A 27,856-nucleotide genomic window follows, 5' to 3' on the forward strand; every position below is an offset into this window, starting at 1 on the left:
CCAGTCTACCTGATTTTTTCCTGCTAAACACCTTGTTGGCATACACAGAAAATTGCTGGGGGTGGGGTGGGTGTTGGGTGGGTGGTGAGGGGGTTGGTGGAGAAAAAAAAGAAAGAAAAAAAGGAAAAAAAGAAACAACAGAAAAACCAGAATAAAGCAGAATTTACTCTTAAAGGCCTCACAGCCCTATCAATGTGCATGACCAGCTCAGCATACACCAGAGGGGCTGCCAGCACTGTACACATCCTTAATATGGCAAATCAAGGAAGAACCATTTTGACCAAGTCTGCTTGATAGCTTTCATTACAACCTCCCTAGAAAAGGAAAAGTATCCTTAAGTCCACTGCAGTGTAGCAGATAATCAATCTGGGCTTGCATTTTTGTGTTGAGATTTGGTTCCATAGATTTAGATCTACTTCCTGTTATTCTGGCCACTACCCTTAGATGTTTTTAGGGCATTCAGAGATAGTTATCCTCTTCTCTGCAAAAGTTTGATCATATGTCTTTACAGAAAATGACTGAAATTAAAGAACTCTGTCAAGAAAACTGGAAAATATTTCCTAAACCTTCTTAATGACAATCTCTCCTCCTACTTTTTTTAACAGAAAATCTCTCTGCTCCGTGTCTTTCCCCTCCCCCCCGTTTTTTCACTTTGTTTTAATTTTTCTTGGAAGAAAAAGTGCCAAGTGGAAGTTAAAATGAGTATATTAAATTTTTCTAACAATGGCTAATGACTGGGCAGAAGCTTGTAGACAGCTTAAATGTTATTTTTTCAAGAAATGTAGCTAAAAGCAAAGGGATCATTTTAAACCCAGGATTCCTCTCTATGAGAAGGACATCGAGGTTCTGGAGAGGGTACAGAGGCAGGCTACCAATCTAGTAAAGGATTTGGAGCATGTCTCGTGTAAGGAACAGCTGACAGATCTCGGGCTATTTAGCCTGGAGAAGAGAAGGCTGAGGGGAGAACTTATTGCTCTCTACAACTACCTAAAAGGAAGTTGTAGTGAGGTGGGGGTCGGTCTGTTCTCCCTACTAGCAAGTGACAGAACAAGGGGAAATGACCTTAAGATGCACTAGGGGAGGTTCAGGCTGGATATTAGGAAGAATTTCTTTACTGAAAGGGTTGTCAGGCATTGGAACAGCCTGCCCAGGTGGAGTCACCATCCCTGGAGACATTTAAGAGACGGGTAGATGTTGTGCTTAGGGACATGGTTTAGTGGTGTTGATAGAGCTAGGACAGAGGTTGGACTCAATGATCTTGAAGGTCTCTTCCAATGAAAACTGTTGTATGATTCTATGATTTGATATTTCAGTAGAATTTTAGTGAGCCTTAAATGGACTGTGGATTGTGTATAAACCCTTCTCAGCATTTCACCTTACTACAGTTATTCTTCTCTTCCAGAAATTATTGTCATTCAGTGCCAGTCTAGTGTTCTTCCACTGCAAGTTAAAGCTATAACATCTACAAATAAATGTAAAACAGTTAAACCGTAATTATGGACCGGCTTTTACTACATTTTTTACTTAAATGCCATGGTGTTATTTTTTGATACTCCATATTGATGGTTTTTTTAATATTTACACTTTTGGCTTGGGCTATTTTTTAATTATTTTGTAGTCTATAGTAACAAAAGTAATTGAATCTTAGGATTCTTTCATTGTCCTCCAAGAGCCTTTCTGAAGTCACTTGGAGAAAGTTCTGTGTCTTAAGCATTGCCAGACAATAGCTCAAGTTCAAAAACACAAAGAAAACGTATTTTCCAGATGAACTCTGAAAACTTAATCTTGGAAGTTTTTTCCCAATAGTTTCAGTCCATCCTTTACTCTCATGCAAAGTCTACTACTGATATAGCAATGAAATGTAAAACTACAGGCTCCCAGTAAATGTAAAAACATTCTGTACAATACTGCTCTCTTGGTGTATTTGAATTAGCTGCATCAGCTTTTCTCCTAAGTATACCTCATAAATTATCAAAATATTTACATGGAAAACAACTCTGTTGTGCTATTAGGAAGAGATAGGGATCTAAACCTGATGAATGTGTTACTATGACACGAACATATCAGATGTTTGACTTAGCATGACCTTTATTTGAGGTAATGTGACATGCACTGTGTCAAATAGTAGGTAGCTAGCATGAAAAGTATCTTCAGAAGGAAACATTTATCAGACTTTAACATGTCTTCAAGAGCTCTTTCAACATGTACAGTTTCATGGGCTAAGCCTTGCGTGTTTCCACCAGCGAGATATCATTGACACAAGGCTTCAGGTGGGAGAAAGGCAGTGGGCAGTGATACCATGCTCCACAAGTACAAGATTGAGGCCCTGAAGTGAGAAGAAAAAGAGAAAATGAAAGAGTTATAGTCACATGTAAACTGTGACATGTCTGACTAAGATGCTGGTAGCCCAGTTCTCCTGTCTTTCACACTGATGTGAAATGTAAGTGACCGCCCTGGAAGAGAAAACAGTGAAAATCATGACATAAGTTGAGGCAGTGATAAACACCCACAGGTTAGCATCCTGCTTTAAGATTCTTCTTACCTGAAGAGCTGGATTGCAAAACATATTCAAGTTGTCCATCCTCAATGATGCTGCATGCACTTGTACATGATGTTTATTACACAATGTTACATGCTATATGCTGTTAGTTTTTGAATAACAAATCTTCATTTGGAATTTTTTCCAATGTGTAGAGAAGAATTTAGTTAACCATCTCAGTACATGGGGATAATTGTGAAAAGGCATGAGATAATTGTGAAAGGGCATGATAGTGCAATCATTAATGGTATGACTAGTACTGGTCAAGCATGACAAAATACAATCTGTTTCCAGGAGAGCATAACTGCTTAAAAGCTTGAATTTCACTGGAAAACTTAATTTTTGAAAAAAAACAAGCCCAAAAGCCTACAAGAGAAAATTCAGATCTTGGATTTCTAGTCTGAATGCCTATTTCTTTAAAGTATTCAGACTGTTTAATTAAAGTTACTAACCCTCTGCTGGAAAAGTCAAACATGACTTTTCAACTGCCCGATCAAATTGTCTTGCACTCATCACACCAACTGAATTTTGTGACAAAATTCTTTAGTCTCTGCTTTACTGTATTTTAAAATTCATCCTTTTAAATAATCTGCCTTATTCCTCTGACAACACCAGAACATTTAGCAAAAAATGAGGAAAAAGATGATATTCACTAGACACACTTATTTTTTTATGTGGCAGAGCTACATTTATTTAGTGAGCATGGCCCAGTCACTTGATCTCTCACAGATAGACCTTGAGGTTTATGGGCCAAAGAGAACAATTAACAACTCAATTGCCTGTAATAAATTCTCAACAAATTGATTTGTTATAATCTGCATTTATTTTACCGTCAATATTTCCAACTGCTGTGTTCCAACTAAAGCTCTGTAATATTTACAGTATAGTCCTTTATGTCAGAAGCACTGCTCAACTCTTACATGTAGAACAGGCAAAGCGAAGAAAAATAAAATAAAAAATAAAATTCATAAAAATAAAATTAGAAAGTTTCAGACTAACAGTCGTAATAGGCTAGCACCACATATGACAAAACCCTTTATCTGCGCCCTTGGAATATATTACAGCTATGCAACATATTAATAACCTCACACACGCTTCCTTATGATATACAATGCATTAAATAAATCAACACGATTTTTCTGTGATAAAGCCAGCTATATTATACCTAGAGATAGTCAATTAAGCAATAAGACATGACATGGGGTATATTGCACTAATTCATCTTAAGCTCAGTCATGAAAGCTGTTGAATTCTCTCTCTCAAGCTTTCCCCCGCCCGCTCCCAGGACTTTAAGTGGAAGCTGAAGCTATTCAGTACACAGAGTCATAGAAACACAGAATAATTCAGGTTGGAAAAGACCTCTGAGATCATCTAGTCCAACCATCAACCCCACTCTACCAAGTACACCCCTAAACCGTATCTCCAAGCACCACACCTAAATGACCGTTAAACACATTAAGGGATGGTGATTCAACCACCTCCCTGGGCAGCCTATTCCAATGTCTCACAACCCTTTCAGTGAAAATTTTTTTCCTAATGTCTACATCACAGGATTAAGCCCCCAACAATTTGCATTTTGATCTGATGTATTCATGGAGATTTTTTCCAGGTACTTGAGTACCAGCATCCATTCAGTGCCTAGTTTTGAGTGCAAAAGTATGAATTGCCTTCAAAGCATTAATCACTCATCTTGATGTTTGTTTTGAGTTAGAACTACATATTTCATAAAAATAAATAAAGTTAAAAGTATGAGATAAGTATGCTTGTCCCCTTGTTTATAGCTACTGAAATACTTATAGTTCCAACGTAAGGGAGTAAAGATATATAAAACCAGGATAAGAACGTGTGATACTGTTTATCTCTTTTCTCCTTTTCTTGATTGTTATTGATACGTATGTATGTACATGATATGACTGCTGGTTTACCTTACCTTAAAGCTAGGGTGAAATTGGATCAGATCTCAATTTACTGGAAAGGACTGTGTCAATAGCTAAAGGGCTGGAAAGGACCATGGGAATTTGTCTTCAGGAAGAGATGTACTAATGGACTGAACAGAAGGTAGCTGCACAGCTATTCCTTCATCATTTAATAAAACTATGTCCATATCGACTGTGAAGTTCCTTTTCCTTTCTCTCTCTCTCCCATTATAAATGGGAGATCCACCTATTTCTGGATGGAGATGGCTCTCAAGTCCCTTTAAGTCCCGTGTTGTGTGATTCTGCACTTGCTAATATAGTTTATACCATCTGCTAACCAAGCTGAACCTCACATACCTGAGCTCCTTGCCCATAGCATGGATGCTGGTGGAAAAAAAAGAGAATGAAGTTTTCCTGAAATCCCTAAATATCATTTGTCTGTTCAAGCAGCTGCAAAAGCTTCAGTTCTTTCTCACTACTGACAATCTTTTCTACAAATGGCCTAACAAATCGGACTGCAGAAATCCTATGGCAGTGACCAGGACACTACAGGATGTATTTCTTGCTATTCTGTTATGTATATTTTATATATAACTTTCTCATTACCAGACTAAGAGAAAATAACAAGTAATTAAACACAGAAAAGACATAGAGGTAGGGAGGAATCCTGATTTAGGAAAATGAGTATATGCTTACCTTAAAGTGTGTGCTTAAGTACTAGTAAATAAAAGAAAATCACTGTGAGTGAAAAAGTACACATCACCTGTGGATTATATAACAATACATATTCTTACAACTCATTTAAAGAGAAGACACTCAAAATGTGATATACATCTCATAGTCCAAGCCCAGACAAGACCGACAATTCAACTTCTGTAAAAATCATCTGTGTTTATTACATACCAATTTAAAATATTTACATACATATTTAGCCTCTGAGACAATCACTACAAAATGAGTGTTGGAAAGGAATTGGATTCCTGCTTACAGGAATGTTTTGGCTATGTTCAGGCCTTCTTGAGGGAGTTTAGAAGTCTAAAGAACCTAACCTAATCATTTCAAATTTCACTTTTCTTCGTTGTGTAAGTTAAAGATGTTCTAAAGAAACATTTGGATATCTCCTCCCAAAGATGTCATGAAAAATCTTATCATCAATATGCCATGAATTTTTTCATGCTCAGTTTATGAAGCCAGTTAAAAAAAATTTGGTTGGAAAAAAATCATTATGGAACTCTGGAGTAAATTTGCCAAAATAATAATGAATTTGCATGTTGTCAAGACATGCCTCATGATACCACAGAAGATACGGTTAATTACGAGATCTAACACTTATTCAGTAGGCAGAGAAATTGTTTCAAATGTTGCCCGTTTATGAAAGCAGTAGCTACAACTCAAGTCCCCACATTACCTAAATTTCTGCAACAAGGAGGATATGTACTATAAAAAGAGAACTACAAGTTCGTCGGGCAATAATACCTTTACTTCTCAAAGATCAAATAGCTGTAAGAAAGAGCTACAGACCATGCCAACATTTCCATTTTGCTTCTCTCCAGGCCCTGTAATATCTTATTTTCTTTCAGTGCTCTGCTGTACTGATAAAAAGATAAATCACTTGTCACTGTACTTTTTCTACAAAAATAAAGAAATTTCTAGTGCCACCTATTGGTGCAATATGAAAACATCTAACAAGCAAATAGGCTCAACACATGTAGGATCGAAAGTGGGAAATCTGACCTGGCGTCAGAGAAGGAAATACGTTCCCTACGATTTTTTAAATTTTGTTTTCTTTTTCTGAGAACAAGTATTTTAAATATTTGTAGAAGGAAAACTAGTTCTGATCCAGTCAGTGCTTAGCAGGAAAATAAATCGTCTTCTGCTTCACAAGGCATTTAAGGAATAAAATGGGAGTTCAAAATTAAGTCCATTCATAAGTTCAGCTGAATTAGGCTAATATAGAATCAGTATAGTTGTTGATAAGAAGGGTGAGAGAAGGAAGAAAACTCCTCAGGAAATATCAATGCAGGATAACCGATAGCAAAAGAATCAAAAGTAATAAGCTTTTACATACAGCTCAGTATCTAAATTTTTGGTTGCTTGCTGTGGGATGCTTCCCTGACTACAAAAAAAGTAGCCAACAAAATTCAAAACAGTTGCAGAAATTAAGCAATCATTAGTATCTTACAAGGGTTTCATCACTTCAAACCACTGCTGTCTAGCCTTTAAGATTCTAGTTGCAACAGCTATTTCTTTTTCCTTTACAGTCAAAGGAAACATAGTGCCTTCTGAGGGCAATTCATCTCCACCAGTTGCAAACACCTTATATTCAGATGGAAGGAATTACCTTCTTGAGATAATTATCTTTCTCCATAGACCACAGAAGAAGACTAGATTACTAGCTTGGAATAGACATGTAACTTTGAGATAGCTAATGGTATATGAATCCTACTGCTGAGATGCAGGTACAAGATTAAAATAAAACCACAAACCAAAACCACAAAACACACCATGTTCACTAAATAAGGTGTTTAAGTACATGCCTAGTTCAAGAATGTGAAATCTCTACCAAGACAATTAAATTGTTCATTAAAGACACTGGAAAAGGAAATACTATTGAGAGCAAGTTTCAAATTGTTTCCATTTAACAAATGAAACATTTAACATTTTCATTTTCCTGAAAGGATTTGTGACATATTAATCAATGTTTTTATAAACAGTTATTAAAATATTTACTGAAGTCAGTTCTTAGTAAAAAAAATAAACAATTTCATCAACCATTTAAAAAAACTTCGTTTACTTTGATTTCTACAAATATTGGTTAAATTTTGAGGTAGAAATCATGATAAATAACATAACTGAAAGAAATCCATGCTTGCACAGGGAGCATGTTTGGAAGCATCTGTTTGGAACCAAAGCTAGATTTTAATGGAGGAAATTTTCTTATCAGACCCTTGGGCATGGCTACTATTTATACTCTTGAGACTCATCACTAGTAAATAATTTTACTGAATCAGGATCTGAAACTAAAGTTCTATGTAGGAATTCATATCTGGAAAAAAGCCCAATAGTAAAGCAAAATAATAAGTATTTAATTCCTTTGACACAGGAAGAGCAAATGGGAATTCACACTGTATGTTAGGAGTTTAAATTCAGCTTTCATTTTTTCATCCTACCTTTCATAAACCAGCTTTGTCCTCTGATCATAGAATCATATCATAGAATCATAGAATGGTTTGGGTTGGAATGGACCTCAAAGATCATCTACTTCCAACCCCCCTGCATGGCAGGGATACCTCCCACTAAACCAGGTTGCTCATGGCTCCATCCAACCTGGTCTTAAAGGATGGAGCATCAACGACTTCCTTAGGCAACCTGTTCAAGTGTCTCACCACCCCCAGGATAAAGAACTTCTTCCTTGTATCTAGTCTAAGCATGCCCTCTCTCAGTTTCCAACAATTACCCCTCGTCCTATCACTACATGCCCTTGTAAAAAGTTCCTCTCCAGACATCTTGTAGACCCCCTTCAGGTACTGGAAGGTCTCCCCAGAGCCTTCTCTTTTCCAGGCTGAACATACCCAACTCTCTCAGCCTGTGCTCATAGGAAAGGTGTTCAAATCCTCTGACCATCTTGGTAGCCCTCCTCTGGACTCACTCCAACAGCTTCACGTCTTTCTTGTGCTGGGGGCTCCAGAGATGGACGCAGCACTCCAGGTGAGGTCTCACGAGGACAGAGTAGAGGGGCAGAATCACCTCCCTCAGCCTGCTGGCCACGCTTCTTTTGACGCAGCCCGGGATACAGTTGGCCTTCTGGGCTGCAAGCACACACTGCCGGCTCATGTTCATCCTATCATTCACCAGCATGCCCAAGTCCTTCTCCCTCAGGACTGCTCCCAATCCACTCATTGCCCAGCCTGTATCTGTGCTTGGGATTTTCTCAACCCAGGTGCAGGACCTTATGCTTGGCCTTGCTAAACTTCATGAGGTTGGCCTGGGCCCACCTCTCCAGCCTATCAAGGTCCCTCTGGATGGCATCCCTTCCCTCCAGTGTGTCAACCTCACCACACAGCTTGGTGTCATCAAACATCAGCAAACTTGTTGAGGGTGCACTCGATGCCTCTGTCCATGTCACCGACAAAGATGTTAAATAGCACAGGTCCCAGTACTGATCCCTGAGGAGCAACGCTTGTCACCGGTCTCCACTCAGACATCGAGCCATTGATCACAACTCTTATAGTGAGACCTTCCAGCCAATTTCTTATCTACTGAGTGGTCCATCCGTCAAACCCAGGTCTTTCCAATTTGGAGACCAGGATGTCTCGTGGGACAGTGTCGAAGGTTTTGCATGAGTCCAGATAGACGACATCAATTGGTCTTCCCTTGTCAATTGGTGCTGTAACTCCATCATAAAAGGCCACCAGATTCGACAGGCAGGATTTTCCCTTGGTGAAGCCATGATGGTTGCCAACAATGCTCTCCATATTTTCTATGTGCCATAGCAGAGCCTTCAGGAGGATCCGCTCCATGATCTTGCCAGGCACAGAGGTGAGACTGACCAGCCTGTAGTTACCTGGGTCTTCTTTTTTTCCCTTTTTGAAAATAGGGTGGATGTTTCCCCTTTGCCAGTCAGTGGGCACCTCACCAGACTGCTGTGACTTCTCAAATACAATGAAAAGTGGCCTAGCAACTTGGTCTGCCAGTTCTCTCAGGACCCCTGGATGGACCTCATCAGGTCCCATGGACTGGTAGACCTTCAGCTTCTTTAGATAGCCATGAACCTGCTCTTTCGCCTACAGTGGGCAGATCTTCTTTCTCCAGTCCCCGCCTTTGTCTTCTGCAACTTGAACAGTGTGCTTAGAGCCCTTGCAGGTGAAGACTGAGGCAAAGAAGTCATTGAGATCCTCAGCCTTCTCCATATCCCTCGTGACCAGTTCTTCTGTTTCCTCCTGGAGAGGGTCCACAGCTTCCCTAGTCTTCCTTTTATCACTCACATACCTATAAATGTTTTTCTTGTTACCCTTGATGTCCCTGGCCAAATTTAATTTTATCTGGGCTTTAGCTTTCCTTACCTGATTCCTGGTTGCTTGGCCATCTTCTTTGTATTCTCCCCAGTCTGCCTATCCTTTCTTCCACTTTCTGTAAATTCTCTTTTTATCTTTAAGTGTTTCCATGAGTTCTCTGTTCATCCACACAGGCCTCCTTGCATTCTTGCCTGCCTTCCTCTTTTTTGGGATGCATTGCTCCTGGACTCGGAGGAGGTGATCTTTGAATATGGAGCAGCCTTCTTGGGCTCCTCTCCCCTTCAGGCCTTCATCCCACGGTACTCCACTAAGCAGATGCTGGAAGACATCAAAGTCTGCTCTCTTGAAGTCCAGAGTAGCAAGCTTGCTGCGTACTCTGTTGCCCTGGGGAACTTGAATTCTAATATTTTGTGGCCACTGCAGCCAAGGCTTCCCTTGAGCTTCATGTTAGCCCCTCCTTGTTGGTGAGAACAAGGCCCAGCATGGCACGCCTTCTCATTGGTTCCACTACCACTTGGAGAAGGAACTTGTCATCAATGCGTTCCAGGAACCTCCTGGATTGTTGGTGCGCTGCTGTGTCTTCCTTCCAACAGATGTCTCGGTGATTGAAGTCCCTCATGAGGATCAGGGCTTGTGAACATGAAGCCGCACCCGTCTGTCTATAGAAGGCCTCGTCCGCTCGGTCGTCCCGGTCAGGTGGCCTGTAGCAGACCCTCACTATGACAGCACCTTCCCCTGCCTTTCCTCTAAACCTGACCCATAAGCTCTCAGTCAACCCCTCATCCATCCCCAGGCCGAGCTCCATGGACTCCAGATGGTCTTTGACATAAAGGGTGACACCCTCTCATCTTCCCCCCTGCCTGTCTTAAAGAACCTATATCCATCTATTCCTACACTCCAGTCATAGGAGCTATCCCCCCAAGTCTCAGTGATGCCTATAACGTCATAGCCTTGTAGACGTGCATACACCTCTAACTTCACTTGTTTATTCCCCGTGCCCCATGCAGTTGCACACAGGCATTTAAGTGGGCACCCCATTGAAGCCGACTTACCAACTGGAATGTTTACCGGCTGGAATTCATTATCTCACACATCATGTTCTCCCTTGTTGAACACCTGCGATCCTTCTCTAGGGCCTGTGCATCTATTTCCAGCACTGGCTTTGAAGTGGGGTGGATTAAGGATCCTCTCCCTCAGCAAATCTAGCTTAAAGCCCTCCTTACATGATTGGCTAGCCTTTGTCAAAATATGTTCTTCCCTTTCTCTGAGAGATGTACTCCATCAGCCCCAGGAGACCAGGTTTCTCCAAGTGAGTCTTTTAAAAAATGCAGTTGAAGCCCTGGTTGTGGCACCACTCCTTTAGCCATTCTTTGATTTTCCCGATTCTCTTTGTTCTTTCAAGCCCCTTGCCTTTGACTGGGAGGATTGATGAAAAGATTACCTGGGCCCCTGAGTTCTTCACTGCCTCTTCTAGGGCTCTGTAATGCCTCTTGATACTCTTTAGATTGCTCCTGGCTGCCTATGTGAAACAGTAGCAATGGATAGTAGTCTGTGAGATGTACCAGGTTCGGTAATCTTTCTGTGACATCCTTAATCCTAGCCCCCTGTAAGCAGGAAACATCTTCACACAGCAGGTTGGGTTGGAAAGTGAGTGCCTCAGTACTCCTCAAAAGTGTCTCTACAAAAAAAAGTACTGTGACCTGTCGTTATTTGAGACTTACCTGGTCACCTGCTCCCGAAATACAATGATTCTTGTGGTTATTTAAAAATCAGTGTCAGAGAAAGAGCAAAGGAAAAAGCATTATCAGAAGAAAATTTATAATAGACAACATGAATTAACAAAACCCTCAGGATGAAGGTGGAGAACATGGGCCAGAAAGTCAAAGTGGAAAAATAGAGAACAAGAACCGGACTGGTAGAAAGAAGCAGGGCTGGAGAATAATAACCTGTTTTCTCTCCTGCTAAAGTCAGTGGGTAAAGTCCTGTTGACTTAAAAAGGAAAAGATCAGACTGTCTTTACGGTGTGTGTTTATTCTGCTGTCGAGTTGGTATTCATGCTTCTATTTAAGTCTAAGTCCATGACGTAGTGTTCCCTTCATTTTATCTAGTGTCTCCTTCTCTGGATTCCTCTGTGCCTTTTTTCTTTTTTTATCTCCTCATGGATGCTAGCTACGCTGAATATTTGATTAAAAGATAGTTGTCTGAGTTATTTGAAGTTGTGCTAGGAGAAAGACTTCATCATTCAAGGGTTATTATTACTCTGTTTCACACTCTATTTCTCCCTTTCTCTCCTAAGGTACTGCAGTGCCTATAATGAAGTGAATCCAAATGACTACTTTGAGACTGGCAAAGAACCTGACATGCACACAAAATGTTCTTTTAACATTGGTCTGAACTAATCATCCAAAGGGATTTTCTCTTTCATTTATGGGTTTTGATTCTCCCATGTGTTTTTCTCATAATGTGATTGTATTGATGCAAAATCAGAAGCACTGGTAAAAAGGCTGACATGCTTTCAGTCTGCAGGACTCTGGTTAGTAATGGGGGCAGTCTCATAGAGTAAGAACAACATGGAAGACATTAGCACCTGTAGGGCATATTCCCTCCTGTCCCCTATACAAATGAAAGGGGGCATGGGCTTCCCTCAGTGGAGGTAAAGGAGAAGCAGTGATGTGGCTGCTTGGCAGTTTCTGTTCCCCTTGTACTGATTCGACTGTCACAAGGAACAGGTAGGTTAAAGCCTCTGCTGCAAAGTACTAAATCAGATGATGATATTTTGTCAGTAAAAGAAAGCTTAGGGATAAATTCACACAATTTAAGGTTTGAATATCAGCTGTGAAACTCAGGATGACATTTGGAGTTTTCCTCTTTATTGTTTTTTTAACAAATCCCCCAGAGTGAAGCTAGCAGAGAAGCCTGAGCAGTGTTATCAGCAGATCTTGACAATATTTCCTCCAGAATAAGCTGCAGTTTTTTCTGCTATGTTGTGATCAGTATTTTCTTCAACCTCCAGCACTTGTCACTCAGTCTTTCCATCAGCCTGCTTCATTCTGCTCTTAACAATTTTTTCTCCTTTTTTTTAACTTATTTTGTCCTCTCCCTCTCTCTAGCCATGTCTTTAAAATGAAATACTTTTAAAAAAACACTTCCAATAAATCAAGAATATGAGCCAGCAGTGTGCCCAGGCGGCCAAGGCAGCCAACAGCATCCTGGCTTATATCAGAAATGGAGTTGTCAGCAGGAGTAGGGAGGTGATTTTGCCCCTGTACTTGGCACTGGTAAGGCCACACCCTGAGTACTGTGCGCAGTTTTGGGCCCCTCACTAGAGGAAGGACATTGAGGTGCTGGAGCATGTCCAGAGAAGGGCAAGGAAGCTGGTGAAGGGTCTGGAGAACAGGTCTTGTGAGGAGCGGCTGAGGGAACTGAGATTGTTTAGTCTGGAGAAGAGGAGGCTGAGGGGAGAACTTATTACTCTCTACAACTACCTGAAAGGAGGTTGTAATGAAGTGGGGGTCAGTCTCTTCTCCCAAGTAACAAGTGATAAGACAAGAGGAAATGTCCTCAAGTTGAGCCAGGGGAGGATTAGATTTGACATTAGGAAAAATTTCTTTACTGAAAGAGTGGTCAAACATTGGAACAGGCTTCCTAGGGAAGTGGTGGAGTCACCGTCCCTGGAGGTGTTCCAAAACCATGTAGATGTAGCACTTGTAGATGTGGTTTATGGACATGGTGGTATTAGGTCAACAGTTGGACTTGATGATCTCAGAGGTCTATTCCATGATTCTATGATTCTATGATTAAGCCTCCTCCATTCCACAGGCAACAGTGTGGGTACGCTACCACCAGAGGACATTGGCCTTGTTAGCAAAAGAATAGATTAACATAACTACAGAGCTTGGCACGGGACAATTCAGACCTAGCCTGAAAGGGTACAAATGTTGGTTAACCTCTTCATGACCACTGAAATAATAGGCACTAAGCAATAACAGTATAAGGCTGATTGCCCTGATGTTTTTGGGTGGCCAGTTCTAAACTTTGTTCAAATCACATTTTTTTCCCACTGAAGAGGTAGTATAAATATAAGCATAATCCTACTGGAAACTTCCATAAGCTTTAAAATGGCTGAACAAAAAGATGTTGAATTTCAGCTACTTTTCAATGTGTTATAAAGCTAGGATTTCTGACCACATGCCCTGTCCCTCCATTGTGCTGACATATAGTGCAATAGGCAGAGTAGGGTAGTCTAGATAATCAGAAGCAAACTATTAAGATAAATTTATATACTTTTGAAGGTATGAATATGGTAATATATGCCATGATATAAGCTATATGGAGGAGACCGGTGACTAGTGGCTTCACATTGTTATTGGCATATCAAGGATAAGAGGGTCATTAGGAGCAGTCAACATGGCTTCACCAAGGGGAAGTCATATTTGACCAACCTGATAGCCTTTTATAAAGACATAACCAGGTGGATAGACGATGGGAGTGCAGTGGATGTGGTTTATCTTGATTTCAGTAAAGCATTTTACACTGTCTCCCACAGCATCCTCGCAGCTAAACTGAGGAAGCGTGGTCTGGATGATCGGGTAGTGAGGTGGATCATGAGCTGGTTGAAGGAAAGAAGTCAGAGAGTTGTGGTGAATGGGACAGAGTCTAGTTGGAGGCCTGTATCTAGTTGAGTCCCTCAGGGGTCGGTACTGGGACCAGTACTATTCAATACATTCATCAATGACCTGGATGAGGGAACAGAGTGCACCCTCAGCAAGTTTGCTGATGACACAAAACTGGGGGGAGTGGCTGACACACCCGAAGGCTGTGCCGCGATTCAGAGAGACCTGGACAGGCTGGAGAGCTGGGCAGGGAAAAATGTAATGAAATACAACAAGGGCAAGTGTAGAGTCTTGCATCTGGGAAAGAACAACCCCATGGATCAGTATGGGTTGGGGATTGAGCTGTTGGAGAGTAGCTTAGGGTAAAGGGACCTGGGGGTCCTGGTGCACAGCAGGATGACCGTGAGCCAGCAATGTGCCATCGTGGCCAAGAAGGCCAATGGCACCCTGGGGTGTATTAGAAGGGGTGTGGTCAGTAGGTACAGAGGTTCTCCTCTCCCTGTACTCTGCCCTGGTGAGACCGCATCTGGAATATTGTGTCCAGTTCTGGGCCCCCCAGTTCAGGAAGGACAGGGAACTGCTTGAAAGAGTTCAGTGCAAAGCCACAAAGATGATGAAGGGGGTGGAACATCTCCCTTATGATGAAAGGCTGAGGGAGCTGGGTCTCTTTAGCTTGGAGAAGAGGAGACTGAGGGGTGACCTCAAGAATGTTTATAAATAGGTAAAGGGTGAGTGTCAGGAGGGATGGAGCTGGGCTTTTCCCAGTGATGTCCAATGACAGGACAAGGGGCAATGGGTGCAAGCTGGAGCATAGGAGGTTCCACATTAACATAAGGAAAAACTTTTTCACTGTGAGGGTGACAGAGCACTGGAACAGGCTGCCCACAGAGGTTGTGGAGTCTCCTTCTCTGGAGACACTCAAAACCCTCCCGGACACCTTCCTGTGTGACCTACTCTAGGTGGTCCTGCTCTGGCAGGGGGATTGGACTAGATGATCTTTTGAGGTCCCTTCCAACCCCTAACATTCTGTGATTCTGTGATAAATGGCTCTGTCTACCTGAACCATCAGGGGATATTCACATCTCAAGAGGATAAAAGAGTTTTTGTATTGCTGCAATAGTTAAAGAACATTGACCCAAGAGAAGAGTTTCTCAGTATGAAAAACCCACTTAGGACACATAAACTAAGAATACTTTGCTTCTAATTTAAAAGCAAAGATTTTTCCTTCACTTTTTTCTTTGCATTCCACAGAAATAATATTTCATTCTACAGGCTTTTTATGAAGCCAAGTACAGTTTGAAATGTTCCAGAACTCTAACAGTGGAGATATCCTCTGAGAGGACTACTAAGTCCTAGGTTATTTCATTTTTGCAGTCAATGCCCACTCTGAATACAGAGGCCTGGATTTGGGTCACCTTACCAAGCTTAGAATTATAGGCACTTTGCAATGTTTGCAGTTCACTTCCAGATCCTCTTTCCATCATAAAGCTCTGGGACAATGCTAATGGCAAGTATAGTCCTAAAACTGGGTTAAGACTAGGAAAATTAATGTGCTTTCAAATAGTGCTCCATATTTTTCAAACTTTCTGAAGTTTTCCCAATTAATGTTGAGTTCAATCGATTTTATACACATCTATGTATTGGTGCTATCCTACCTTTCCCCTCTATACATAGACACAATCTGCTACACAAACTTTCACCTTATCAAATTTCAAACTATCCTTTTCTTTTTTTTTTTTTTGAGAATTTGTGTTTCAAAAACTTCAAAAGACAAAAATCCTGTGGGAAAATTATGCCCTATTCCATAACTCCTTTTGTCGCTAAATAGAACCTTAAACCTCTTCAATGCCTTTCTAAGGAGCTTTGCTTCTCAGATGCATTAACCCACCCACTTCCTCTCCATATCCTATTGTCATCCCCTTTGAGGTTTATTTCGCTGTTTGTCCTTTTCAAATGCTAGCATTTGTAAAAAGGGTCTTTGAAAGACATTGTGCTCAAGCCTTGATGGCAAAGGGTCTTCTCATCGATACAACTGCCCACGCTTCTTTCACTCTTTTTGAAAAGGAATCTAAAAAATAACAAATATTAAGCTGCTAGAATGGACTTTGTTTTAAAAGCAGTTTCTTTTTTTCCCTCCAGCAGTTTAAAAAAAAGGATATTTTTAGGAAAGGAATTCCTCCTGTTAAAGTTGACATGAATTCTGCCTTTAAAACAGGTGGAAGTAAAAGTTGGCCTAGACTAGTTTGTACAGCTTAAGGATGTATGGTATAACTATATAGCCCAAGACAGATCTATGCAAAATGTTATGGGAAACAATAGGAAAATATTGATCTCGGGTTTTGCAGTATCAAAATGGAAATAGTTGTGTGCCTTTATAACACTTACCCATTTCTTTACTGTGTGTAAAAGCCTGGAAACTTCAGTACATATGCTTGCAGGAGCCAGGTCAAGTATTTCATAGGCTGAATTTGCAGCTCAGGTAAAGCAGTGTAAATCAAGAGTAATTCCATTACAGATAATTAAGTTAGTATACCAGTCTAAGCCCGGAAGAAGTGTGTGAAGATTGAAACCTTGTAATTACATTTGTTTTACGAACAGATAGAGCATTATCGATATTTAAAAGGACATTGTTCAATAAATTAGTCCCAAATGAAACACTACAAAGAGAAGAAGCTTACAAGATATCATCACTTTAGGTCTTTTTAAATTTTTTTTTATTTATTTATTTAAACTTTGCCTTAAAAATATGGAAGCTGAAAATCACTAATGATTAACAATCTGACATTGTCAGATCCTCATTTAATGAAAAATTAAAGCCAAGAAAATTCATACTCATTAATAAATGAATGAAAACACAAAGATTTTTTTTTTTTTGGGGGGGTGGTTGGTTTTGGTTTTGTTTTTTTTTGTTTTTTACCCGTTATTCTTAATCTTCAAAAATTATTTTAGCAAGGTAGTTTTGAAGTTTCACATAGGATTTGTATGGAGTTTGGTGGGTTTATCACCATTTGTGGATTCCTTGTAAGTTATCCCTAAATGGATTTAAGTGTTCAAGTATAAAAATAAATGGGTCAGGAAATAAGCCTAAGCAGACAGTAAATGATAAAAAGTGAACAATGAAATAGCACTCTGTTCCAAACTGTTGTTATTGAAACAGATATAGATGCCTGATTAACCAGGGAGCATCAAATTATTCTCTGAAAAAATGCCTAACTCTAATAACCCCATTGCTAGTTTAAGTGGGAAAGAGAATCAAGACTTTTTTTTAAAAAAAAAATTTAGAAAGTAACATTTTTTCCTATGAATTATGAGATTAAAGTAATTTATATTTAACATTTTTCTGCTTTTAACCTTTATTTATTTTGAATCTGATAGTAACTTCATTAGTTCTCAACAATATGCTAACAAGGAAACAAATTGAATAACAAATTACGAGATTTATCTCAAAATAATTAAATAATGTGAAATATTATCCTTGCTTAATAAGAACTGCACAAGAATCGACACCTTGTTTCTGCAGTATACCCCAAGAAGACTAGCCCAGTTTTTGATCCTAGTATTTGGTAACCTTTGATCACTGACTGGCAAATAATTTGGAGCTTCCATTTCTAAGAGCCTTCCTCCTCTTCAGTATTCCCTTGCTTTAGATTTTTAGTAAGTAGTCATTGATGCAATTGTACATCACCCTTTTAAGTCCCTAGTTTACTAACTATTTCTCATTCAGGTGTTTTAGATTACTGGTTCATCTCTAATCATTTTTCTCTATGATAATAGACATTATATTTCACCCTTGTCAACTTCCAGATTCATGGATAAAACTAAAGGAGAAACTTTTGGGTTAAGAGATAAATTAAGGAGTAGTTATCTGGGCAATGAAATTGGTGAGTTAGCAAAATATGTGGATTTATTAGCTTTAGTTCTTGGACTTCAGGACTAAAGGTGAATGGGTCAAAAGAAGGGAAATATTATCTTTGTGTTTTCTTAACCCCTGGATTTATTAGAAAGATAACCTGCCATTGGAGAAAATTTAAAGTAACATCATGACGTTCTAATTTGCACCATCTGTTGATAATTGCCAATTCCCTAACATGTCAAACGTGAAAGGCTAAGAGGATGGAACAAAGAAGGATAAGTTTGGTACATGCCAATCAGTTTTCTTTGTAACAGGGGGGGAATCTACAGCAGATGAAAAAGAACTCAAATTACTTTGGGAGCCATAACAGAAATAGCAACATGAGCTACTAAATTGTCACAAATCATAAACTGGAGAGGGGAACGTCTGTCTCCCTGTACTTTGCTATAGCAGCCGTAGAATATCTCTGTACTTTGCATTTTTCCTCAAGGGTGATATTTAACAGAATACAGCATAGGAAAACAGAATATGTTGTTTCTCAGTCCTGAACATATTTCCCTGAGTACACAAGTTTAAATGTTCTTGTTAAGAATGTGCCTGGACAGCCAAGCATCCCTTCTTGGATCAGCATAACTGCAATTGATGCTATCTAGCTTGTACTTATTTGTACGGGCTCCCTACTACCAGTCTTTGCTGTTAAACAGCTGTAGCCAGATGAATCAGTCAGGGGAATCAAAATAAGCAACTTTAAGTACAATATGAGAATCACTGTAAATTAAGTTATATTAGTTCTCTCTATCATTTTTTTCTCAGGCTGTGGACAGACACTGAAGAGGGCTGTAATCCCAGATGCTGCTTTCCTTCAGCTGGAGGGCACAGTCTTAAAGCCCAGTGAATGGACTAGACCTCATGAGCACTTCCTAATCTGTTTCAAACAGAAATCATTTGGGTTAGTCTGAATATTTTAAATAAGAAACACCAACATAATTCTTACCATTGGCACAGTTGAGAGGGTAAGACCTTTGACTAGTGGGCATTGAGGAGCAGATTTTGGCCCTTCTACTTGTAAGAAGAAGCATTGATCTCTTTGTTCAGCCTATTTCTATATTCTGAGCAGCAGGAGCAGCTAATATGACTGCTAATGTCAGTTGTTTTTTTTTTTTAAAAAAAAACCCCTCTCACTTTGAAGAACATTTTAGCCAGCCAAATTTCTTGGCATTTTCTAAAGGAACTCAAATTTATTACTCCTTAACAGTCAGGATAGTTCTTCAACATGTCTGTGGCTCTTCTTAATGGAGAAAAGAGCTACATTAGACTTAAAAGAAAAGAAATATACAGAATCTGCATGCCTTTAAAAAAAGACTTCTTTGGATCTTTCTCGTTACCTGGTGTTCGTGTATATTAATGAATGTATTTTTATGTATGAACATATATGAAGACTCTATCGCAGAGAATTAGACTGATGATATAGATACAGAAATAAAGGTAGACTCACTTGCTAAAGTTGCTTTCATATTTCTGTATGATCAATACGATTTATAGAAAAAAAGATCTTGTCTGCTGCTGTAGCTGCTTTGATAGCCCTGTACCTGTGAGAGGAACACTGGTTTGGAAAGCTTTCACAAATGAATATCATGTAAATACGGTAAGAACTATGTAAACTATAGAAAAATAATCATGTTAACAGCTGAAGAGTCCTGTACCAGGAAAGATATGAAAACCTTCCCCGTATCTGAAGACGGGGCAAGTGAAAGCAACTACTGACAGTTGAAGGTGAAGGAAAATATATTCCTTCTGTTTACTTACCCTTGGTAGAGTTTAAATTGTTTCAAGATGAAAGAGTTTTTGTTGGAATTGAGCTGATTTATATCTGTTTGCTCTGCTGCTGCTCTTTTTATAGCATCTGTAACATTAGCTTCTGCTCAGGTAACTGTTTGCTAATGGGTAATAGACCACCAGCTAATTCCAGAAAGAACAAAGACAGATATTTCACAATCAATATTCAGGTAGAGATGTACTGATTCTCAATTTTCTGTTCCTGGCATTGACTACAGCAACTACACGACATCTGCAGCCAGACTGCCTTAATGGTGATAATCTGACAAGTAAACCAGAGGTGGCTTTGTTCCATATTTAGAAAAGAGACTTTCAAGAAAATGTCATGATACTCTTCAAAATACTATGAATTATTTTACATGGACACTCTTTCCTCTTAATATCTTCAGAAAATGAATCAGTAAGGAGGAATTAAAATTAAGGTCTTGCTAAGTTTACAGTCCTAGTATAGGATTTCGTTAAGGTAGTCTGTTGCTCGTACCAAATATCAGCTATTTTTCCTATATAAAAAATCTCATTATTCCATTTGTTGTAGTTCTCTCCCTCTCTTCTTTCTGAAAACAGCAGTGCCTACTTGACCACTTAGTCACCCAACCAACATGAAACACTGATTCTTTAGATTATTTTTGGTGGGTAATTACAATATAGACTGCTTCGTTATGGCGCACACACACACACACACACAAAAAGTGATTATCTGTTGTTTATCTGTTGTTCAGTTCAGATAAATAAAGATAAATGAAGAGTTTGTTTGTTACTAAGGTTCTGTCTTTTGAAAGGTAAATTGCTGATAAACTACAAGAAGCAAACAGTGAAACCAATTACTCTATAGCATTTAGAAACTTGGATGGAAAGAGGATCTGGATTTTATTTAAACCAAATGGGCAGGAGGATTATGGTTTCAGTGTTCCAGAACTAACTGGGTAAATAAGCAACTCAAAGAAATAATTCAATAAGAAGAGATCAGCTACAAACAGAAAAAAAGAATATATAGGGACAAAGAAAAAAAAAAAAAAAAAAGAGAGAGACTGGGGAAAGTTTATACTTCTCTGCCTCCTATATATTGTTTGTGAGTCGAGTTGTAAGAAGTTGCTTCAATCACATAAACAAAAAAGATTAAGGATACAGGAACCAGGAACAATATGCAATGAGAATAGGAAGATATCTATTTAAATGAATATTTTCCTCAGTTTTCTATGAAACTGATGATGCTGAACATGAAGACAAAAGCAAACTAATTAGTGTGTATGAAGAGATTCAGGAACGGAAATTACTGCAATTGAGGTAAATGCAAAATATAAAGATCTTGAAGTGTTCAAATCAGAGGAACCAGATCATTTTTATTCCAGAACCTGGAGCAAAACAAAACATAGAATTTCAGACGTCACAGCAAAATTTCTAATATTTTTTTATTTCCTGAGTTCTTTAATATTAGTGGAGAACTGAAGACAAAGTATAAAAAGGAGGGCAGAGCGAAAACTCATTAGTCTGATAAATAATAATATGCAAGGCTTCTTCTGAAAGACGTTTTGAAAGAAAAGAAAGAATAAGATATTGCCAGTCTAACATGATAGAATTCATTGAAAAATAATTGATTTTCTAGACAGGAAAAGAGAACAGATCTAATCAATCTGATACCACACAGGAATTGTTAGTTAAGAAGCAGAGAAAAAAGGATTAATCTGGGAATTATAAAGTGGGGAAGAGACTAAAGGAGAGGTGACAATAGGAGTAAAGTATAGGAAGAAACTCAGGTAGAGGGAGGTTGCCACTGTAGTTCCTCAGTGATTGGTCTCTTGAGTGGTTTCATTAATATTTTTTGTAATAACCTTGAAAGAAATATGATACTGAGTTAAATGAAATATGTAACTTGTTAGGAAAATTGTGATATCATGCAGAAAGGATTGGATGACCCCGAGTACTGCAAAAATAGGAATAGAATGAAATTCAATAGTATAAAATATATGGTCATGCATTTAGGAATTAATTACAAGGGTTTTTTTTTTCCTTTTTTCAGTAAATCAAGAATTCATCATTTGGAAATGACTGAGGAACAGAATCTGTCTCTTCACATCATAGACAACTATATACCATCAAGATACTATAACAATGAATTAGACAAATGTGATCCTACAAAGTATCATTTTGTCATGGGTTGAAGCTGGGCTGGCCACTGCTTGAAACATTTTCAGAGGATACAGGTAGGAATTAATGACATTGTACAAGGCCAAGGTAAAATATCATCAAAAATTCTGTAGATAATTCTGGTCACCTACAATCAAGAAAAGGTGCATTCAAGCTGGAATAGGTTGAAGGAAGGCATCTAAGATTAGAAGAAAGTCTTCTTGCAGAAAGAAACATAATGTTCTTTGCTACCTTAGATGTAGAAAAGAAGGCCAAGAAGGACTGACATTTTATACAAGGAGTGAACACCAGGGAAAAAATTAATAAAACTGTTTAATTTAAGCAATAATTTTGACATAAGATTAAAAAAAAAAAAAACACTAGACCACTAGTCAGGTCATGAATAAACATAGGCACAAAAGGAGAACGAGATTTCTGCCGGAGGAACAATGATATACCTAAAGGAAGAGTGAAGATAAAAAACCCCTGACCTATTTTTAAAGTGGAAATTGTTTAATTTATTAAAAGTATTATGTGATATAGATATTTGTAATACCAGGAGCTGAATTACGTTAAAAAATTACTTTCATCCTAGTCCTATGTTCCTAAGTATTTGCTGACTTACCAATAAGACAGACTTATTACTGGATAGTGTAGATCAAAATTAGAGATTTCAGCCTTATGTCATTTTGACAGAGGAAATCCTTAATCAACAGCAGCAGCACATGTTGTATACAACTTCTTGTTGAATTATATTTAGTACATCAATTTAGTAGTGAAATCTGAAGTCTTGTTATGCTAGTGCATTTCCAATTTTTTTTTATATAATTTTTCTAAAACAAAGATCCTTTTTTGTGGGTTTTTTTTTTTTTTTGCTACCGTATTTTTCATTCACTTTCCAATTTTTAAAAGGTAGGTTTATAAGGTAGGTTAGTTACTGGCAAGATTGCAGGTGTGAAGAGTTTGTCACAACATACTGTTTCAGGATTTTCCAGGGACTCCAGTTAGAGCTGTGTATGTCCCACTGGGAAGGTAGGAACCATCTGTTTCTAATGGGATAAAGCTTCTGTTTCTAACCCTGCAGAGCTGCAAGATATTGAACTTGCAGTCTGTCTTACATTTAAAGACAGAAGCATTTGAAAAGGAATTTTGGGAGAAAGAGGGAAGCAATTCTCTGGTACTTACTGTTTGCAATGATTTTGAGCTTGAGAATGACAGAAATAATCCATGAAGAAATGACACAATGCAGGAGAGACAAAAACATTGCATTAACTTAATTTATCACAGAGCTCCAAAATTAGGACATAGTTAAACTCATGACATGGTTATCACTCACAGAGCTGATTAAGTCCTTTCTAGTCCTTTCACTAGAAGAAAACTGATTTTAGACTTTGACAGTTCATGAGGATAGTGTGACAAAACATTCAGGCATCCGAGTATCTGCAGGTCGTTAGATCATAAGGATAGATAAACCGAACTTAGTAAAATTTTATAAGGACAAAGCTAAATGTGTAAAAACACAAGATCTCTACTGTATGTTATTTACTGGAGAATAAAATTAAGCAAGGCAAAGCAAAAAGGTAAAGCAAAGCAATGCAAAATGTTATTCTTCTCTATTGATGCTTTAGTATAAACTGAAGAGGAATGCAACTGCCTAATAGAAGAATGTGGGGAACTGGTCCTTGCAAGGGGAGGCCACTCAGATACCTAAATTCACTGCACCCTCAGTGGTATGAGAAGATGCCTCTGGCGGCTTGGAGAGGGATATACCATACGCTTCACTTCGGCTTCTGTTGCAGGGGGAGAGAGAGCTCTTACTGGCAGTATTCTACATGCTGCCAATATGCTATAGTGGCAGTACATGGAATAGAGGTATCTCTTTCCATCATGTCATCCTGAAATTAGGATTTAACTCGTCTTATCTCTTCTTAGAATTCAGGAATAAAGAGGAAACATTAATTGTCTTCATCATTTGGGATCCATCCTGCTCACGGCTGCACTTGACTGAAAATCAGCAGTTAGGGCAGCCTTGGGGGATAAAGCAGGATATCAGACCCATAGTAGGGACAACAATTTCATTCTCACTCCTCTAAGCCATCCAGTTCTTTTCTTACCAGGTAAAAATCAGCCTGTCTTTCTTCTTGCCCTGTGACTCTTAACTGATTGATGGTAAATAAGCTGAGTGTGGAAAAATATCACAGGCACGGTGATCTGGGCACTCTGCCAGCATGTAAGTGTTCAGTCCCCTCTTGTTGAGTAGCCTAGTACCAGAACAGGGTTCTAGCACTAGTCTAGACCAACTTTCTCTATAAAAAGAAATGTTAAATCCCAATAACAGCCAGCATGTCAGAGGATGATAATTATAGTCCTTTAGTTCATGTCTGTCAAGCTTCTCTAAAGATTTTGACTGAGTTCAGGTGTCTATTTGCACTGCCTGGTGTGTATGCAGTTTCCATATCTGGGCAATTAAAATTAAGCACCCAGGGGGTGTTAATTTAAGAATGAAAACAACTAGTATAAATGCCTTAGGAATTAGACTATTTCCAAAAGTACATAAGTATTGGATTACTTTCAGGAACTTTGATGGGGTTTAGGTGGAGTGTATGTCACCTTGAATTCCTAGACTTGGATTTTCAAAATAAACGCAAAGATTCACACTAAGAATGGATTTTAAAAGTAAGTTGACAGACTGTCTGTTTCTTGCATATTAGTAAAGCCTCTGTAAATAGGCATTATTAGCTGCAGAAAGAACTGGCTTTCATTTAACTTCAATTCTGTTTTGTTAAGACACAAAAGATTGTGTGTCTTGTGTAGATACACATGTGAATAGTAATACACTTTTATGACATAAGTTTAAGAGCCAAATAACCTATATAATTTATTTGCTAAGCAATCAGAGCAATCCACTTTCATAACTTCTGTTTTTAAATACAAGGCGACTAGAGATGTATAAATGAGGCCCAATATTATGAAAAGAAAAACAAAGATATCTATGGAGATAATACTTCACAACACAAACCAGCAGGGGACTATTCTCCATTGGAAGCCCAAGTTCTATGAAGGTTCAATGGTGCAACTGAATGCATTATTTTATTAGCACATAGTTATAGTCATCAGAACTGTTGAAATTCTGTTTTCTTAGAAGATATTTTTGGCAGATATTGGAAAGCTCACCCAAACTCATTTGGTCCTGTTGAAACCCCTGAGATAATCATCTTTCCCAAAAGTCAAAACAATAATATGCAAGGTTATAAGAAGAGCAACAAAATTGTCAGGAATATGGAACTCCTGCACTAAATGAAATTAAAAGGGCCTATTCTAGTTAGGTCCCAACCTTGTAAAGAGTTCACATTCCTATCTTTAGCTGTGTGAATAGTCATATTGATTTCATATTTGAAAATCTTCACAGGATTAAGGTTTAAATTGGGGTCAGATGTCTCTGGTCACTTCTGTTGCCCTTCTTGAACTCCATGGCACTACTCACATGCTCAAAATTATATCTTTGCAAGGTCAGAGTCTCAGTCTGGAAATAGCAAAAGTAAAAGCAGATATGATAAAGAAGTAATTTTATATGCTATACTGTAAAAAATAAAATCAAAACTTCTCTTTATATACAATCTATAAAGATGCTTAGACTGAATTGCAAAAAAGGTCGTGGTGAATGGTCGCTCAGGAACATATTTGCTGATACTAGTTTGGATTCTATCTCATGAAATGTAGAAAAGCAAAATGGGATAGGCTCACAGGAGAGAGCTAGATGCTAGTCTTATATACGGCTGCGTAATAAAGTTATAACTCCAAATTGTATACAGTGGACGCAGATGTATACCTTTCACATGCCTGGGGAAATCAGGGCACCTAAAATAAGACGCAAAGCCAAAATGACGTTGCTACACCTTTGTGGCAGCTTGAGCTGCTCTAATTGCTGGTCTTGCTTTTCCTTCCACTGTTGGGGAGGATTTTGAGGCCCCTCCTTGCCCCAGCTCTGGTATTTCTCCACTATTTGCTTTACCAATGTCCCTCAGTGCACTGATCAGCCACTTTTATTGTCTAATTGTCTGTAGATATATTGAGTTGAGGCCATTCAAGAAAGGGTCCAACAAGTGTCAACACTTTTCAAAAGGAAATCACAGAAATATCGGGCCATGGGGAAGAAAAAGGAGGCTAACAGCTTCCAGTTATGGGCTTGCAACCTCATGGATCTGCTGAAGAGCTCCATTTCACCAGAAACTCCTAAAAGATATAATTCTCCAAAGACAGCACTACAGCTGATGGCTGTTCAGTTTTCAGAAATTCCATTTTTAAATCTACAATACTGAGAAGTGCCGAACTGGAAATTCACAGGTCTTGGATTAAGTATCAACATTAAGATTGGTGCCTTTAAAAGAAATCAATTTAGAGTTAAGTGTGTCTTCTTTCTTTTTTTTTTTTTTTTTTTTTTTAATAGATGTTTGACCTGCTCTCCCTTCTTTATCTCACTTACAACACTCACAATATGGCAAGGAATATTCAATTCCCACTCCCTCCTCCTCCTTCCCTCTTTCTCAAAGTGGTATAAACCATCATCTGTTATATAAAGTGAAACCACCTTGTTAAAGAGTGGGGAATACTTCTGTTTCTACACGGTGAACCTGTTCCACCCTTTCTGGATTATTCACCTTATCAGTGGCGCCTCTCAGGCAGGTGTGGGTTCAGCCAGAAGAGGAGTCAAAGCTTAGCTACCTCACATCTCACTAACTATTGAATAGCCCCTTTAAAGATATGGCAGCTTTGCCTTTCTTACAGAGTGGCTACACTATGAATGCACCCAGGTAAAATAGTTCTGGAAGTATCTATTTTATTAATCAAGCTGGGATTTAAGCAGGATCTTGGCACCTCGCTGTTTAATGCTAACAGAATTAAACTGTTATGCATGCCAGGATGAAGTGCCTAAGTGACTTCACTATTGGGAATTCTGGTGCCCAATGGCTTTAACCTTGGCTCCTACAGCTAGCCAAGAGGTAGAGGGCTGTGAAACCCAGTGGTGCCATGAACAAAGGTGTGATTTAACAGTCAGGTATGAAATCTTTCTGTCATACATTGCAGTTTCATCTGGAGATTTGCCCCTCCTCTCAGGAATATAATCAGTAGAACACAGTATTACATCCTATATTTTAGGTAAATTATATTTAATAATAAAATAGAGACGACAGGTATGATTCCAAATGCAGTTTTAGCCAGTGTATGTATAAATGTAATGCCTCAGACTGTAAAACAATCACTGATTACTAGTTACAGAAGGAAATTTTTTTTGTGTGCCAATGCAAGTTCAACAGGGTTATTTTCTCTTGCCCTGAGCAGTTTTAATGAAGGTTGTCCTATGATTCTTCTTCTATTATCTTTCTGAACACAGTATCCCCATCAGGATGCACACATTTTCTGCATGGATTTTCCAAGTATCTGCTAACAGAAAATAGACAAAAAAATTGTAAGGTATGCATAAAACACACACCAAGAACTAAAGGTCATAATCAGCTTACTTGGATTTTGCTAATGTGCCTGTCTAGTCATTTGATAGGAGTTAAAATAAACCCTAAATATAAGTAATTTAGAAACAACAAATTTCTGGAAAGTTTATGAAAAGTGAATACTTAAGTCATGGAAGCACTTCTGAAAAATCACAGGCCACAGACGGTATTCATCCCTCAGTGCAGCTATGTAAAAGCTAGCCTAGCCTAAGCAAGCTGTCTGGGCTCCTTTTGTAGTCAGTGGAGAGAGATAGGTGTATCCAGAAGGAAAATTTTCTCATTTCTGTGTCTCCATGAAAGAGGTGAGGAAGTGAAAGGAGAAATCTAACCATTATATGATTAACCTTAGATGAGATGATTCCTACATTTGACTTTCTGTGACACTCAGTTCTTGTCCAGATTAACAGGATGAATGTTTTCTAATTTGTTAAAGAGTAATCATCAAAACTTGAG

This window comes from Leptosomus discolor, chromosome 2 (assembly GCF_034619465.1).
Source record: "Leptosomus discolor isolate bLepDis1 chromosome 2, bLepDis1.hap2, whole genome shotgun sequence".
Taxonomy (NCBI): Eukaryota; Metazoa; Chordata; class Aves; order Leptosomiformes; family Leptosomidae; genus Leptosomus; species Leptosomus discolor.